The 7,500-nt window shown below is 29.0% G+C and overlaps 1 non-coding gene across 1 annotated transcript; it reads right to left on the reverse strand.

The window, feature by feature from the left end:
• Window positions 1–5,851: 5,851 nt before the first annotated feature.
• TRNAS-GCU (transfer RNA serine (anticodon GCU)) lies at window positions 5,852–5,939 on the reverse strand. The gene has a single exon. It is a non-coding gene; the product is annotated as a tRNA-Ser (tRNA).
• Window positions 5,940–7,500: the final 1,561 nt, after the last annotated feature.

Here is a 7,500-nt window from a genome sequence, read left to right on the forward strand (position 1 = left end):
GTCGAGAGAATATTTAGATAATTGATTTATACGGACGCTTCCTGATTGAGACCGCACGTAAAAATAATATTTCCATAAATCGACAAAGTAATATTTCCACTTATTCATCAGAAGAGACGTATCCTTTGATGCCAGAATTGCCTTTCCTTGATACCTAAAAAAATGTATGAAAGGGTCTTTGAACAACCATAGGTTGTTCTGAAAATCATTATAAAAGACTTCTACAAGATACTCTATTTTTCCATAGAAATTAATTCGTTCAAGAAAGAATCCAGAAGATGTTGATCGTAAATAAGAAGATTGATTACGGAGAAAAAGGAAAATGGATTCGTATTCACATACATGAGAATTATATAGGAACAAGAATAATCTTGGATTAAAAATAGAAATAGATTTCTTTGGAGTAATAAAACTCTTCAAATTACAATACTCGTAGAGAGAGAACCGTAATAAATGCAAAGAAGAAGCATCTTTTATCCAGTAGCGAAGGGCTTGAACCAAGATTTCTAGATGGATGGGGTAAGGTATTAGTACATCTAACACATAATTTAAATGTGAGAATTTGTCCTCTAAAAAAGGAAATATTGAATGAATTGATTGGAAATTATGGGATTTTGCGACTTCTTCCCCTTGTGAGTAAGATACTAATCGTAAGGAAAATGGAATTTCCACAATGACTGCAAATCCCACCGATATCATTTGAGAATATAAATTATTGTTGTGCCCAAAAAATGGATTTTGGTTGGAATCATTAGCAGAAATAATCAAATGATTCTGTTGATCCATTCGAATAATTAAACGTTTCACAATTAGTGAACTGAATTTATTACCATAACCCTGATTTTCCAAAAAAATCATCGATTTATTTAAACCATGATCATGAGCAAGTGCATAAATATACTCCCGAAAAATAAGTGGGTATAGGAAATCATGTCGGCGAGATCTATTTAGTTCTAAATATACTTGAAATTCCTCCATTTCAAATTCGATTTGAACCAAAGTATAGGGGATCTATTCGGTTATCAAATGATACATAGTGCGATACAGTCAAAACAAGGTATTATAGTAAGAAAATAATAGATACCTCGGAGACAGGTAGATTCATCAACGGATTCTCTATCCTATCTTTTGCCATCTAATTGATTTATGTTCGTTATAGGATAAGAAGATGGCTAGAAATCCTTTATTTTTTCAACCCAATCGCTCTTTTGATTTTGGAAAAAAAAAAAAAAATATCTTTTCTTTATCAATATACTGCTTCTTATACACATTCATGTCTAACCCATAAAGGGAATAACTAATAATTAGGACTCATAAAAAAATCGATAATTTACTCATGAGAAAAACCTTTACCGCATTAGGCACTAATTTATTTTTAACGTTTAATTAGATCGGGTAATCATTCAAATTGCGAACAGAAGCTCGTTACTTTTTGTTTCCCTATAATTGGGGCCGTAGAGCTCTATCCATTTATTCACTCGACCCAACTTTGAATTCAATTAATTTTTTTTGTTCCGCACCAAAAATTCAAAGACGATTTTTTTTTTTGGACTGATCCGGAAAAAAAATGGATTCTTAGAATTCTCCATTGATACGACATGCTCTTTTTTCCATCCACTCCTTTCAGGATCAGTCGTGGTCTTACAAACTGTACCGATGGTATGAACGAATCCCTTTCTTCATACAAATGTGTAAAAGATGCTAGTCGCACTTAAAAGCCGAGTACTCTACCGTTGAGTTAGCAACCCGAAAAAAATCGGAATAAAAAAAAAATGGAATTGCACGAGGCAATCAAAACATGAAATTAGCAAAAATTTGAATAAAATAAAAATACACGAAATTCTAAGATAAAAACATAGAAATAGAATAAGTGAAAATTTGTGGACCGCCTCCTGTCTTATTCATTCCATTGTTATCCATTTTTTTTTTTTTTTTTCAATACAATATACAATTACAATAAAAAAAACTTCTTGTATCACAACAAATTCAAAGAAAGAACCCATTATTTGAATGAAGTGAAGTGCCAAACTTGTGGGCGGGGATAAATAGATCTATTTATCTACGATCGAATTATATTTGTTCGATACACTGTTGTCAATATGATTGTAAATTTTGAATATAAATGTTGAGAAAAGAATAAAGAATATAAAAAAGACTATAAAAAAATACAATGAAAAAAAGAATTAAGTCAATTTTTTTTTTTTTTTTTATTATATTGTATTTTTTATTATTAATTATTAATAATATTTATTATTATAATATTTATTATTTTTATTATTAATAATATTTATTATTATAATATTTATTATTTTTATTATTAATAATATTTATTATTATAATATTTATTATTTTTATTATTATAATATTTATTATTATAATATTTATTATTATAATATTTATTATTAATTATTTATTATTAATTATTATTATTTATTATTAATTATTATTAATATTTTCTATTTTTATATGTTATTTTTTCTTGTTATTTTCTCTGTTTTTTTATCTTATTTTATGTTATTTTTTTTTTTTTATCTTATTTTATGTTATTTTTTTAAATGCAATTACTTCATTTATTCAATTGATCTTTTTTCTCTATATTTTATATCAATAAAATTAGCTCAATAAAATCTGTTATAGAACACGGTATTCTATAGTAGCAAAGCAATAAGAAATACGAATAATAAATAAAAAAGTATGAATAAAACAAAAGAGGGGGGAGGAAATTATAAAGAAAAATTTATACAAAGCTAGATATGAGTCATCCACCCCCTCTTTTTTGTATTTCATTAATTGAATTTTGTTTGATTAAGACTAAGTTCCGTAAAAACCCCGGCCTTCTTTAAAATATCATGGACAGTTCCTGTGGGTTGAGCTCCTTTTTCAAGGAAATAGAGAATAGCGGGAACATTCAAATGGGTTTGATTATTTATCGGATCATAAAAACCAACTTTTCGAAGATCTCTTCCCTCTCTTCGGGATCGAACATCAATTGCAACGATTCGATAAACGGCTCATTGGGATAGATGTAGTTAAATAATACCCCCCCCCTAGAAACGTATAAGAAGTTTTCTCCTCGTACGGCTCGAGAAAAAAAAAAAAAAATGATTAAAAGTTATGTCTATTAAAAGTTATGTCTATGTATGGAATTATAATGTATGTAATTAGAATGTCAAAAAGATCCATAAACCCGGCAAATCAATTAGACATTTAAACCCGTCTTTTTTTTTTCAAAAAAAAAGAAGAAAAAAGCATTCGTACTCTCATAACTCAAGTCAAATAACTCTCAAAATGCTCAAAAAAAAATCCTTAGGCATTCTTTTATTGAGTGGTCTCTAACCCCTTTTTTTGTTTGTCTCGTTTAGAATCGATTTCGATTCTTCATTTTGATCTAGTTGTTGAGACAATTGAAAAGGGTATTTCCTTGTTCTAGGATCCTTTATCTTTGTCTTGAATCATTGGGTTTAGACATTACTTCGGCGATATTTAATCATTTCAAAAATGGCAGCAACATGCCCCTTTTTCTCTCTTTTTTTCTTTCTATCAAAGAATCATATGAACGATTAATTCCCGCATTATACACTTTTGATCGAAAGAGTTTTACCAATTCCAACAATTTTTCTTTTTGATTTGAAAATAGTTTGAATCGGAGCTTTTCGATTTCTATATCAAAAATAGACTTACGAAGTTGTTCCAACTTATTTATTTCCATTAATTAACCCTAGATCCTTGCCCCTGAAAAATGGATGTTTCTCTTCGAGCTCCATCCTGTACTATTTACATTACAACCCAACAAAAAGACGGATTATAATAGAACAGAACAAAGGATGTCGAGCCAAAAGCACCTTCATTTCTACATAATGGAAGGTGGTGGGTTTTGACATCCACAGCCGATCATGTCCTTCAAGTCGCACGTTGCTTTCTACCACATCGTTTCAAACGAAGTTTTACCATAACATTCCTCTAGTTTGGAACATTGATTCAATTATGGAATCATGAATAGTCATTGGTTCAGTCGATACATAGTAATCTATCTATACTTTTTCCTTCTATATGAAATCAATTTCCTTCTATATGAATCTATATGAAATAAATAGATAATTTAGGAAGAAAAAGCCTCAATAAGAATTCAAATTAACCCATATTGTATGAATACAATATATTTTTATTTTTTTATACTTTTATTAATATTAAGCTTTTCTATTCTAATTAATAAGAAATTAATAATATAATTAATAATAATAATATTACGAATATTATAAATAACACAAATAAACTAATCTTTTTGAATCTGCCTTGCATCTTCAAATAACTCGATAGATCAAATAACTCGATAGAATAGATTCGCCAATCTCACAGTTCTTCGAGTGCCAATCTTAAGAAATCATTAAAAATCAAAAGCAAGAATCACATTTTCTCCAATATTTGACTCTTAGAAAGAAGGTTGTTAAAAAAAAAAGAGCAATTTAGATTCGGATATCGTTATTCTGATATATAAAAAGAGTAGGCTCTGGGACGAAAGGATTCGAACCTTCGAATAGCGGGACCAAAACCCGTTGCCTTACCACTCGGCCACGCCCCATTTAGATTTCTATTTGAAACTACTAAACACTAATATGGGTATTCCCTGTTCGTCAATTCCAGTTCCAAATAACTATGGAATAGATTAGATTCTTGCTAGGATTTTGGCACGTATGGATAGAGAATTAAACCGAATTTATTGATCATTACATATAATTCAATTAAGATATTGTATGAAAGTATGATTTCTTCTATTCTCTTGTAAGAATTGAAGGCTTTTTGATTGGGTGAGTTCAAAGAAGTATTGTTTAGTCTGCCTTATTTTCCTTTCTTCATTTTTTTCCTTATATCAAAAAACATATTAATAACTCAATCAAAATTATCTCCAAGAACAAAATTTTGTTATGCTTAATCTTAATATCTTTAATTTGATCTGTATCTGTTTGAATTCTGCCCTTTTTTCGAGTAGTTTTTTATTCGCCAAATTGCCCGAGGCCTATGCTTTTTTGAATCCAATCGTAGATTTTATGCCAGTAATACCTGTTCTCTTTTTTCTCTTAGCCTTTGTTTGGCAAGCTGCTGTAAGTTTTCGATGAGATCCTTAATACTGTCCTAGAAAAATTCATGATTTATTCAAGAAAAAAAAATTGTAACAATTGAAAAGATTAGATAAGTCTTACACTATGAACACTATGAACGAACCGAACCCTCAATTCAAAGATTGAAATTCTTGGATAGCCATGATAAAGCTGGATCATCCCATTTCCTCATTCTGACCCTTTTTCGCCGAAGAACCCTATTTGGATTAAAGTCCGCCACAATATATAATTGTTGGTATAAAAGAATTTTTTTTTGTAATGAAAAACTCAACTCTTATTATAAATGAATTTCTGAAAATTCTTTTCGATTTCTAGAAATTCTAGAAATCACTTTATTTCTTGGTGTCAAAATAGGCTATGTAGTATAAAAACGAGGAATCTATTTTCGTATAAAAATAGAAAAATAAAAATTGCGTATAATTGCGTATATATATAAATAGAAAAATAAAAATTGCGTATAATTGCGTATATAAATAGAAAAATAAAAACGAAGAATCCATTCTCTTCTTTTTACAAAAAAATTCTATGGGAGGTTGTACAATGCGTAATCTTAAATTCGTTGTTTACACCGCAACGATATTCTTTGTTTCTCTCTTCATCTTCGGACTCCTATCTAATGATCCGGGACGTAATCCTGGTAATCCTGGACGGGAAGAATAAAAAAGGGAGAGTTCCTTGCTTCATTTTTATAAATGGTATTAGGATTTGATCTATTCCACTGTCAAAAACCGAAATGGAAAGAGAGGGATTCGAACCCTCGGTACGAATAACTCGCACAACGGATTAGCAATCCGACGCTTTAGTCCACTCAGCCATCTCTCCTAATTTAGAAAAGATAATTACTATGTTACAGTTACAGCACGCAAAAAGAAATGCTTGAAAAAAGCCCTCTTTCCTTTGTTATATAGACCTTTGTTATTTTGTTATATAGATTTTTATTTATTTATATTTTTATTTATTTATATTAATATATTAATTATATTAATTTTTATTTATTTATATTAATATTAGAGTATTATTAATCTTATTAGGGTATTATTAATCTATATATCTATAGATTCTTAATTTTATTATATAGAATATAAATATATACAACTTTTATCAGTAATTCCATTTCATTTTGATTTCGCTCAAAAGGGACTTTTTTATTTCCAATTTCCACGGACCGGCCGGGTACTGACCCGGCCGGGCTCATTTTTTTATTTTCAACTCAAATAAATAATTTTTTCTATGATTCTGCGATCTGACTTGTTGTAACAAAAAAATCTTGTTATTGGATTGAATCAACAATCAGAAGCAGAAGAAGTACTATTTCCGTTCCTATGATATAGAATCCAAATATCATTTCGATTCTTTCTTTTCTTCCTCTTTCTTTTTATTTACATTTATTTTACTAGAATAACTAGAATAAATAATAAAAAAAACTATGGATTTTTGCACAATCCATTTTTATGTTATGACTAAGTTCTTTTGTCGAACCCTATCTATCAAAACTCCTATAACAAAGGAAAGAAGTTTTTATTTAGTTATTTTTATTTAGTTATTTAAATGAAATAACTACTCTTTTCCTAATTTTATCAAGTCTTCTGACAAAAGGCGGCAAGGCTCTAATTTTCAGGATTTTTTATCCCCCTATCTTGTGATCCTATCTTGATTACGCCCAATTCCCCTGTTCGACAAAGGGTCTCTTTATATACAATAATCGCATTGTAGCGGGTATAGTTTAGTGGTAAAAGTGTGATTCGTTCTATTAATCCCCTTAATAGTTAAGGGGTCCTTCGGTTTGATTCATATTCCGAGCAAAAACTTTATTTCTTAAAAGGATTTAATCCTTTACCTCTCAACGAAAGATTTGAGGAAGAATATACATTCTCGTGATTTGTATCCAAGGGCCAATTAAATTATATAATTATATGATTATATTCTAAATTGAAAAATTGGATTATGAAATTACGAAACATAATTTTTTTTTTTTTTTTGAATTGGATCAATACTTCCAGTTGAATAAGTATGAGGAAAAAATCCATGGATAAAGATAGAAAAGTGTATTTCTAATCGTAACTAAATCTTCAATTTTTTTTGATAGGATAGATTGAAGCAAAATAGCTATTAAACGATAACTTTGGTTTACTAGAGACATTTACATCTTGTTTTAGCTCGGTGGAAACAAAATGCTTTTCCTAAGGATTTTCTCAAATAGAAATAGAGAACGAAGTAACTAGAAAAATTGTTCTAATCCCACTCTTCTAGAAGGATCATCTAAAAAGCGAATTGTTTTGAATGCATTAAAGCTAACATAGATGTTATGGGCCGAATTCTTATTTCATTTCATTCCCGCCTTATTTATATTTTTTTTCTATTTATTTCTTTTTTTTTTTTTTTA

The sequence above is a fragment of the Durio zibethinus genome, unplaced genomic scaffold, assembly GCF_047325235.1.
Source record: "Durio zibethinus cultivar Kanyao isolate XHJ-2024 unplaced genomic scaffold, ASM4732523v1 HiC_scaffold_96, whole genome shotgun sequence".
Lineage (NCBI taxonomy): Eukaryota > Viridiplantae > Streptophyta > Magnoliopsida > Malvales > Malvaceae > Durio > Durio zibethinus.